This window comes from Carlito syrichta, unplaced genomic scaffold (assembly GCF_000164805.1).
Source record: "Carlito syrichta isolate Samal-C Ts95f unplaced genomic scaffold, Tarsius_syrichta-2.0.1 Scaffold314304, whole genome shotgun sequence".
NCBI lineage: Eukaryota > Metazoa > Chordata > Mammalia > Primates > Tarsiidae > Carlito > Carlito syrichta.
Genome location: NW_007258400.1, coordinates 432125 through 444171, shown reverse-complemented (window position 1 = coordinate 444171; position 12047 = coordinate 432125). Strand labels below are relative to the sequence as shown.

At 35.5% G+C, this 12047-nt stretch overlaps 1 pseudogene; it reads right to left on the bottom strand.

Annotated features, from left to right (window-relative positions):
- Positions 1–661: 661 nt before the first annotated feature.
- Positions 662–1398, bottom strand: LOC103273919 (annotated as a pseudogene).
- Between the last annotated feature and the right edge of the window lie 10649 nt (positions 1399–12047).

The following is a 12047-nucleotide window of genomic DNA, read 5'->3' as shown; positions in this document are numbered from 1 at the left end:
GCAGCCTCGACCTGCTGGGCTTCAGCGATCCTTCCGCCTCAGCCTTCCGAGTAGCTGGAATTACAGGCGCGTGCTACCATGCCCGGCTAGTTTTTGATTGATTGTAGAGATGAGGTCTCGCTGCCCAGGCGGGTCTCGAACCCGCGGGCTCAGGCAATCCACTCACCTCAGCCTCCCAAAGGCACGGGATTACAGGCTGAGCCACCGAGCCCGGCTAACACAAAAATTTTATGGAAGTATTTTGAATACCGAAGGAAAGTTTTTCTAGACATTGGGCTTGACAAAGAATTCATGACTAAGACCCCAAAAGCACAAGCAACAAAAACAATAAGACAAATAATATTTATTTAAACTAAAAAACTTTTCTGCACAACAAAAGAAATAATTAACAGAATGAACAGATAACCTACGGAATGAGAGAAAATATTTGCAAACTATATATTGGACAGGGGACTAATATCCAGAATTTACAAAGAACTCAAATGACTTTACAACAATTACAAAAGAACAAATGGCCCCATTACAAAGTAGGTAAAGGGCATGAATAGGTATTTTTCTTTTTGGTGGTGGTGGGGGCATCTGAAAAAATAATCTGTTTAATTGAAAAAGCTGGAGGATACCACTCCCCTCCCCCAGATGAGGGTCTTGAAGAAAACAGACCCTACATCACCTCATAGCCACTTCTGATGTAGCCACTTCTGATGATCTTCCCGAGGCAGCAGGCAAAAATAATCCCCACAACCTCGACAAAAGCTATGTCCAGGGCTACGACGGCCACCACCAGCACGTTCTTCCTCAGCCAGTCTCCTATCTTATCCACACAGCCCTCCTTATCGATATCCTTCTCTTTCAAATTACCCCACAGTCCTCAGTGACCTTGATGCAACAGGAGTCAGGAACTCGGTTCGTGGTCATGGCAGGGATGCTCTCCCAGTCTGTGTAGTTTGCAACCGCACAGCACTTAAAATCCTCCTGCAGCCTATCCAGGATCAGAGCTGTTTGGTTGTTTCTCGGGTAATTCTGCATCTGCTGCCGGATGTCCTCATTAAACTCTGACTTCACCGTATCTCTAAACACGTAGCCCGCAAGGGCTGCAGCCAACTCCACTAGCATGATGAGACAGAAAGATGGCAAATGTGCTCATAAGACAGTAGTTCTCCCTGCAGTCCCATAACAGCCCACAAAGGCCACCAGGAAGAGAAAGGCACCCACTGCCATGATGACCACAGGCAACAGGAAGCCACGGGTTGCCCCATGGCTCATGGTCTGATTCAGGACAAGCTGGGTCCCTACCCCCACAGCGATCAGTCCCACAGCACAGGCGCAGAAGGCCAGCAGAAAAACGTAGGGCAGGAGCTTCACACATTTCATTTCGCCTCCCACTGCCATGGCTGCGGGCCTGGGCTCCCGAGACTCTACGCTGCGCTCCCGCTGCGGCCCAGGGGCTCTCTGAATAGGTATTTTTCAAAGACATACAAAAGCCAACAAGCATAGAACTCAATACCAACATCACTAACCATCAGCAAATGTAAATTAAAACTTCAATGAGATATCATCTTACACCTGTCCAAATGGTTATTACTGAGACAAAAAATAACATAATGGAGAGGATGCAGAGGAAAGGAGATACACATGATTGGTGGTAACGTAAATTAGTGCAACCTCTATGGAAAAAAGCGGTATGGAAGTATCTCAAAGAACTACAAATAGGATTACCATTGGATCCAGAAATACCCCTATTGTGTATCTACAAAAGGAAAAGAAATTCTTATATCAAAAAGATACCTGCTCTTGTATATTTATTGAAGCATTATTTATAATAGTGAAGATAAGGAATCAACTAAGTGTCCCAAAATGGATGATTGGATAATTAAAATGTGGACTATATACACAATGGAGTACTATTTAGTCATTAAAAAGAATGAAATCATGTCTTTTGCAACAATGTGGATGGAACTGAAGGCTGTTACCTTAAGTGAAACCACTCAGATATAAAAAGTCAAGTATTTCATATTCTCACTTATAAGTGGTAGCTAAATAATGTGTACACAGTGTGGAATAATAGACATTGGAGACTCAGAAAGGTGGGACGATGGGTGGGGATAAGGAATGAGAAATTAATGAGTAAAATGTACATGATTTGTGTGATGTTCACATTTAAAGTCCAGGCTTCATCACAACTTAATACATTCCTGTAACAAAACTGTACTTGTACCTCTCAAATTTATAAAATCAAAGAAAATTTATAAAATGAACATGTACTTTAACAAGACTAAACATCTTCATTGATAAATGAAAAGTTTGACTATACAGAATCAAGTACTTTGTAAATTTTATGCATTTCTATGTCAAATCAGTTTTGTATTATAGTATCAAAACAAGGTAAAAACTGAAAATGTGATGTGTTCATGTCTACAAATAGGATGGAAGGATTTTATTGTAACATTCCTTTGTATCTTAACATTTTCAAAGCAATAAACACAATTTTAGAAGAACATGCATCAGTCCAAGCATAGTTGCTCATGCTCTAATCTCAGTGCTTTGGGAAGCTGAATTGGGAGGATCACTTGAGCTCAAGAGTTCAAGACCAGCATGGGAAAGATAGAAAGATCAGAATTTGTCTCTACAAAAAATTGAAAAGCAAAAACAAAAATGACCAAGTGATATAGTGCACTCGTAGTCCCGGCTCCTCAGGAGGCTAAGGCATAAGGATTGCTTGAGCCCTGGATGTTGAGGCTGCAATGAGCCATGATTATTCCATTGCATTTTAGCCTGGGCAACAGCAACAGAGAGATGTACACACACACACACACACACACACACACACACACACACACACACACACACGCACATACATTGCATCTACTAGCTATCCAAGAATTAAACATAGGTGATACCTTGTTGAAGTTTTAAGCCATATATAAATAAGCTACAGGAACACATAGACAAAACTTTCATAGTGAAGTTTTGAATTTAGTATTGGAGAGCTACATTACAGGATTAGATTGTTAGGAGGAGGAGGACAGAGAAGGAGCTATGATTGAAGCCTGAGGATCAGCAGTAAATAAGTTCCCAAAAGGAAGAGTTACTTTGTAGACTTTTTGAAATCAAATTAGTTTGTGGAAGGTCTGTTTTTCAAACCACACATCTACCATCATTGGAAACCTCGGACATGATCAAGTGCATCCTCCACGTCAGTTGTAAACTTGCACTGAACACAGCAACAAGCTGTTGAAAGCACATAGGCCTCTGCCCAGTGGCTTTTTCCACTTTGCAATGTTGGTCTCCATCTTCCCTTGTAGGCCCTTGCATCCAAATGTTGAGATTTAGAAGTTAGAAGAAATGTGTGAGTTTCTGTTATATATCGTCTTTTAAGTCCCATAATGATCCTGGCAATAAAATTCATTGTCTTTCTCATTTTGGCCTTCAATAACACATTTGTTTGTGGAAGATGATACCATTCTTTGCTTGATTTGTAATGCTGACATTATTTTCTTTTCCATATGTTTCTTGTCATTCCAATAAAAAATAAAGGAGGAGTGTCAATTAAAGAGTTTATGTTCATATATTAACCTGGAGTCAACCTAGTTAAACTTCACTGAATATTACCATAAGAGACATTACATTGTCTTTTGTGGTGAAAAAATATTTTAACTTTTTACAGCACAGAGGTATTATTTTTATACTATTCAAGATGAATCCTATAGCCCTTCTATGGTTCAAGCAAGATACTGTAAACAAACATTTATTAGATAATTAATAATGTAAAAATAGATACATAGTATCTTCTATGTCTAGCTATGCTACTTTAATACATACTTTAAAAGATCAAAGATAAATTTGTTTGGAATACTTTAAAGTAATAAAAGCTGCTTCTATATATATGTTTAATTTTGTGTATATATTTGTATTCACAATGTATATAAATGCACAAATGTGTACATGTATGGCTATATATGTTTGTATGTATACACATAGTCATATTTATATAAAAATATACACACATGTACCCACACATATGGATGTGTGTGTGTGTGTGTGTGTGTGTGTGTGTGGTGTGTGGTATATCCTGACCAAAATTATTATCTGGAATGAGAATATTTAAACTCTTAGAATTGGAATGAACCTTATCAATATCAATAATTAGGGCTAATCCTTTCCCATAGCAGTAATACCTTTTGGATTAACCCTGATATTTAAAAATCAGATGCAATTATCTGGAGATATGATTTCAAGAAGCATACATTTCTAATGTTAAAGGCACATACAACTTCCTAGTATTGAGATATCATCTTCCTCTTAACTTCTTTCCATTTGTCATAATTCTTCTCTCTGAAGACAAGCAAAGTGGATCTGTTCCCTTATTTATATATCTCATGTTTTCACTTATCTCTATAAGAAGCTGTTAAAACAACTAGGTATGTTTATACTAGGTATGTTCTCATACAATATGTGCAAGAGTAAAATATCTATCCTTACATTTCTGTATTCTATGTTTATTTTTTAAATGTTATTTTCAGATCTGGAAGAGCAGTGAGTATTAAAGCCACACACGATGTTCAAGACAAATTTTGGAAAATGGAGAACAGAAATGTGGTAGGCTGAATAATAAGAAAAACATATCCAAAACATAATTCTTAAAACCTGTTGACATTACCATACATGGTAAAAATAATTTTGCCATTGCTATTAAATTAAGGATTTTGAGATGGGGAAGATTATTCTGTATTATTCAGGAGTGCCTTAATTAAAAGAAAAAAGTGGGAAAGAGCAGAAATTTATTCTCTCATTGTTCTGGAATAACCCTGAGCATAAATTAAGGAGTTGCCAACCTCCTTCGCCAAAGAGCACAGAAAAAAAATTGACAGAAATATAAGGAAAAGGAGTGAGGGCGAGAAGATGCTATGCCAAACTTGTGTCCTCCCCAAATTTATACGATGAAGTCTTAAATGAAACAACCTCAGAATGTGGGTATATTTGGAGCCAAGTTCTTTAAATAAGTAAATTAAAGTGGGCCTAAATTTAATATATGTGGTATCCTTATAAGAAGATACTTTAGGACACAAGGAGAGAGAGAGAGGAGAGAGAGAGAGAGAGAGAGAGAGAGGGAGAGGGAGAGAGAGAGAGAGAGAGAGAGAGAGAGAGACCTGGACCTGCCAGGTATACAAAACAGCCAAGTGAAGACAAAATGAGAGGTCTTTGCAAGTCAAAGTCAAGACATGTAAATCAAAGAGAGAAGCCTCTCAGGAAAAAAATCATACCTGTCACTCTCTTGACCTTTAACTTCAGCATCCAGAATTATGAAAACATAAATGTGTACTGTTTTAAGACATTCCATCTCTAGCTTTTTGTTTTGGCAGCCCAAGGTGACTAATACATACCGGTTTTGAAGTTAGAGAAAGGGGTCAAGGTGTATAAACCAAGGAGTATACAGTATGTTGTTCCAGGTGTTGGAAAAAACACATACGTCTATTCTCTCCTACAGCCTCTGGAGAGTCTATCCAAATCCTGCTCACAACTTGATTTCTGCTCAATGATACTTCAGAGCAGTGAGAAAATAAATTTATGTTGTTTTAGGCTAGCAAGATTGGAATAATTGGTAACAGAAGCCACAGGTATCTATTATAGATAATAAGTTGGAAATAGACACACTGGAGACTTAGAGACAAACAGACCTGAAAGAATGCGTTTGCATGGAAAATAGCCAAAACAATATTAGTTTACTAAAATAATGCCAAGTACAATGGGCATTAGCAATATACTAGTAGGATAGATTCCATTGTGTGGTAATAAGATTTTCCTGACAGAGTTGGTGCTTGAGTCTTGGAAAAGATAAGATTGTTTTTACTTGTGGATGCAATTTGAGGCAACATACATGTCTGTTACTCAGGTTTGGGTTCACGGGCAATGGCCTAAGGACAGCATTTTAACAAATGTGAGATATTAGAATTCAGGAATGGTTCTACCTCCAATGCTTTACTGGCATTAAAACACAAAATCACAGTAGAAACTCCTTCATAAAGACAAACAATGTGTATACTGGTACCAAAAATAATTGTTTTAATATTTTTATCTAATGTGATATGGTAAATGGACTCAGAACCCTAAGGGACTGTCCATCCAAATTGACACTTCTAGCCTACAGATTTTAGATTGTGGAAAGGGCAGTGATAGTCCTGATAACATAAGACTATGACTTCACCTTACAGTAACCTATTCATGTAGCCAGGACACATGAGAGCTTTTAGGCCCATGCCTCACACTGTTAAATTATCTTAAGCTTGGTGTTTCACATCAAATACTGTCATTGTCCTCCATACATTGACTTTTTGATATCCAAAGCCTTGAATTTACATCATTACTCTGATAGTCATGTGTGTTCCTTGAATGTATTTTTGGCTTTCTGTTTTCTCTGTTCATGGTCATGTTGTACTTCACTTTTGAAGTCTGTGACCATGAGACTTGCTCTAAAAAAGGAGAAGTCAGCAGAAGTGAGACAATAGTCACTCAGTTTTCAAAGTTGGTTGCAGGACTCCCGCGGATACCAAAATCCACAAATGCTCATGTCCCAGGTATAAAATGTATAGTATTTACATATTATCTACTCACATCCTCCAGTATACTTTAAATCAATAAACAACTTAAAATACCTAGTAAAATGTTAAGTATTATGTAAATAGTTGTTATACTGTATTTTTATTCATATTATGGTTTATTGTTGTATTTTTTCTAAAATTTTAGATTCATGATCAGTTGATCCTGCAATGTAGAACCCACAGGTATGGAAGGCTGACTTATGTCTTCCAGATGGAAGCTTGAGTATATACCATTGAGTTGTCATGATCTCATTTTCCTGCCTAGGATCTCATAAATGCATGAAGAGTTATGCTCACTGAAACTTGATCCTGAAGGAAGAAAAGGGTAGGACAGAACAACCCGAGCCAATACTGATGCATGCAAAAAAAAAAAAAGTATGTATGTGTGTGTGTGTATGTATAAATCTACTGAGAGTTTGAGCTTGTTTGTTATAGCCAAATAACTTAAGCTATACTAAATAATTCAAAATGTTTTTTTAAGTTTTTGGTTTTAGAATATATGTCTAGTTTAATAACATTAATTTGAATATAATCATTCAATTATTCATTTCAGCACTGAGTCATAGAAAATACCATACTTCATATGCACATTTTTCTATTTCAATGTCATTGTATTTAATATAATTAGATTAAAGTATACCACAGTTCATACTGCAAAATATCAATAGAGTATGATTATATATGAGGGGCTGCCCCTGCAAAACTGAATTTATTTATGAAAATTTTGTATTCTTACATGCTTAAACATCAGTCACCTTCAAAGTACTCTCTGTGTGATGCAACACACTGATAGAGACACTTTTTTCACTTCTCAAAACAATTTTTGATCTCATCAATTTTGATGCTGTTCAGTGCTTCTGCTATTTTTTGTTTTACCTTTTCCACATCAGCAGAACGTTTCTCTTTGAGGACTATTTTCATTTGGAGAAACAAACAAACAAACAAAGTTGCTGGGAGCAAAACTGGGTGAACAGGCAGTGTGGCGCATGGGGATCATGCCCCTTTTTTGGTCAATAACTGCTGAACATTCAGCACAGTGTGGGCAGGTGCTCTCGTACATTATCCATCATGAAATAAGCAAACTCATTGAAAGAATCTCCAAAAAATATTCACTGAAGTGGAACGCAGCCTCTCTCAAGAACACTTGAGGGTACACTAATGCTAATGGGTTTATAGAACATTTACCTAACTGGGTAGTCTGTACTACAAAGGACCTGCCCTTCAAAAATAATTCCTGTTTTTTGGGGAGTCCTCCTTCATATGCACATTTTTTTACACTGTCAAAAATTAAAAGAGAAACTTTGCTTTATTTGAATCAGTATTATACTTTTTGAATTACTCACATCTATTTACTTCCCATAATGAAAACAAAATATTAACTTTGTTTAAAGTAGCTTACTTTCAGTGGGAGACAAAGGTTTTATAAAATTGTTTTTTATGTTATGTGTCATTGTAAACAAAAAGAAAATTACAGTAAATGATTTCTCATCCTCAAATCTTTTTCTCCCTGTCTTTGTCTCTTCATACACAGACACACAAACTTGAGCGTGTGTGTGCGCACACGCACACACACACACACCACACATACTATACATTGATATAGGTCAGCTCGTGTGTCTAATCGTGATAAGAAGGCAGTCAAAGGACAGGGGCCATCTACATCTCATTCACTATTTGATTTCAATGTATCCGTTACTGTGCAAAACTAGAGGGAAGGAAAGGGGTTAAGGAAGGAGGAGAGAGGGAGAGGAAAATTTGAAAAAGGGTACAGACAGATTAGGAACAATTAGTTTGAATTAAACAAACTAGTATTCACAAAAAAGCTGAGTGGAAAGAAGATGAGTAACTGTACTCAGGAGGATTTCGTTTGATACACAGATAAATACATATTATGTATATGTTCTTACTGCTTTCTTTAAGGTTGTTCAACTGTAATTGGATACAAATTACACAGCCTTTGAAATATCATTAAAATGAAAAACAAACAAAAAACTCATTGTTTCTGGGAACTGCTACAGTGTGGCAAATTGGATTTTAAATAGTAAAGGTATTTTTACAAATAATTTAATCCTTTTTTATTCCATTACATTAAGACAAGTTTTGAATGAAGTGAAATTAGAGGAAGGTCACCTTATCACCTTATCAATTTTTACTCTTGTATAACTTCAAGCATTCAATGCAAAAGAAACCAAATGAAAGACGCAGACCAACTATTTAACAACTGAATTGTTTCTGGATTCTATAGTCATTTTGACCTCAATTTTTTAACTTGCCCAAAATACCTGTTAATATCTTCTATTTCTGGCCACAGGAGCATAAATAATATAAATTGAATAATTAAGTGTTAAACAAAATAATGTACTCCATTGAATAAAAAATTATTTAAAGAAATATATATAATATATAATGCTAAACATCCAAAAATGTAAAAATACCAAAGATTTATTTGCTTTAGTGTTAAGGATATTTAAAAGTGCATTTTGTTTTTAAGTTAAGAAAACACATAATTCTTCAGTATATATAATATTACCTTAAGCTAAAAATTAATAATATGAAATGAAAACAATACACTTTATGTACTAAACCCCCAGACTGGAATCACTGAGTGAAAACCATCATTATACCCATATGAAAAGCTAATTGCTCTTAAAAAAAAAAACATAATTGGAACTGCAAAGCAAAATGAAAGCATTTTGAATAATTAAAATACAATATTTTATTTATCTGGAAGATTTTTAAAAATTCTCATAATTTGAAATCCACTTCAAACTGTAATGTGCTTAATATATGCCATGCATTGTATACCTAGTGATTTCAAATAATGCCTAAATCTGGAGAAAAGACAAACAAATAGGTCAAATGGAATGGAGCACCCAGAAATAAGTTCCTGACAGGTATAGAAACTAATTTTTGATAAATAGGTTTAAGCAATTTAGTGGAAAGGGAATAGTTCTTTCAACAAATCATGATAAAATGACTAGATATTATCATGCAAAATAGTCAACTCTGATCCAGACATACAATATAAAAATTAACTTAAAATCACTATAGACCTCAATATAAAAGCTGATTATATAAAAACAAATATAAAGTCTTTGTGAGCTTGTGTTAGGCAACATTTATATTAAAAAAAATAAAAATCACAATTTATAAATAAATAAATTGATAGATTGACTTTCTCAACATTTAAAAGTATTTCCTGATAGTAGTGATTGCCTAAACACAGGAATTGGGGAGAAAATATAGGAGGAAGATAATACTTTGGGCAATGATGGATGTGTTTATTTTTTGTATTAGGTTGATGATTTAATCGACGAAATCACAATGAAGGTTATCAAATCATACACTTTAAATATATGTAATTTATTTATGCTGATTATGTCTTAATGATAACTTTTAAAAACTTTAAATAAAGACCTTTCAGACAAAATTGAAATCCCCAAAAAATTATTATTAGGAAGGCTGCTCTAGTTAACAAGAAATATTTTTTTTCTTAGTACAGTATGTGGCAACCACATCAAATTTATTCACTTATTCAATATTTACTAAATATTCAGTATGTCCCTGACACTATTCTAACAATTATCGATTAAAGGATTAGCAAGACAAACCAAACTTCTATTGTGAACAAACCTATTGTCTAGTGAGGGAATAATACATTAAACAGACAGATAAAGGGATAAATGACAATAGTAATAAGTAGAGATAAGATTTAAACAGTGCATATTAATATAACCTTGCAAATTGGAACTAGAAATATTACAGCTAATTCTTCAGTAACAAGAAATGAGATGCCAGATAGCAATTTGAAATTAAAATGTTGATTGCTGATAATGGTTTCAAAAATGTGAGTAAACATAACATGAATATTTTCTAATTTTAAACCTATAAATATAATTGTCTAAATTAGAGAAACAATAATGTATCATAGAATATATATAGAAATAAAATAAATAAAAATATGAATAAATGTGAAGAGATTCAAAAGAATGAAATGGAAGTTTGCTATTGTGAGCACCTTAAATTAAATGTGATGCATTAGAAGTCAGACTGTGAGCCGGGCTCGGTGACTCAGCCTGCAATCCTGCGCCTTTGGGAGACTGAGGTGAGTGAATTGCCTGAGCCCGCGAGTTCGAGACCCGCCTGGGCAGCGAGACCTCATCTCTACAATAAAACTAAAAATTAGCCGGGCGTGGCAGCGCATGCCTGTAATTCCAGCTACTTGGAAGGCTGAGGCGAAAGGATCGCCGTAGCCCAGCAGGTCGAGGCTGCGGTGACCGGGAGCGGCCACTGCACTCGAGTCTGGGCGACAGAGTGAGATTCCAACTCAAAAAAAAAAAGTCAGACTGTGATCATTTAAAATGGTGTACTTTAAAAGTTCTAACGCTCACTAAAAGTAAGATAAAATAAAACAAAGAAATACAATAATAATAAGCCAATAATAGAACTAAGTAGTATAATTAAAACAAAATAATTTAAGAAAAGGAAAACAAAAAAGGAGGAAAGTGGTTAGGGAAAAATACAAAACAAACAAACAAAATGGTAAATTTAAACTCAGTTTTATTGATTATAATATTACATGCGAATGGTCTAAATTCACATTTGGCCACAGGATTTTGAGAACCCACAAAAAAAAGACACTCAGTGATCTATTTGGGCACAACTTCTTGGATGGTAATATCACTCACTAAGAAACATAAAAAGGCCGGGCTCCGTGGCTCACCCTGTAATCCCGTGCCTTGGAAGGCTGAGGTGAGTGGATTGCCTGAGCTCGCGGGTTCTTGACCCTCCTGGGCAGCTTGGTGAGACCTCATCTCTATAATAAATCAAAAAATTAGCTGGGTGTGGTAGCGTGCGCCTGTAGTTCCAGCTACTTGGAAGACTGAGGCAGAAGAATTGCTGTAGCCCAGCAGGTTGAGGCTGCGGTCGCTGGGGGCAGCCACTGCACTCCAGTCTGGGTGACAGAGTGAGACTCCAACTCAAAAAAAAAAAAAAAAGAAAAGAAACATAAAAAGATAGTCAGCTTCACTCTAAGAAAATGTGTCCATTCTGATCATAACAATGTTGAGATTTACAAATAAGATATCCATATACAGTTAAAGCTGTAGAGAAAGCCCTGAATGGTGGATATTTATGTGATGAGTATATAAATTAATGTAAGTATTTAAAGTAATCAGATTGAATTGCATAATGAGGGTTGAAGACAATGAGAAAATAAGTAAGCTAAAAGTCATAATCCTGAGCTGCAATTATTGCATTCAAAGAATAGTAAGAGTGACCAAAATTCACAAAAGAAAACATTTAAAAAGAGTAGCAGAGTACAAGGAAACAAAAAATCAAAGATGAAAAGAAATCAGAGGAAACAGGAAGAGAAAATTGCAAAGAAAGCAATAGAAATGTCAAATGTGGAGGGTTTTAGGAATATAAGAAACAAAAGTCGGCATTAAGATT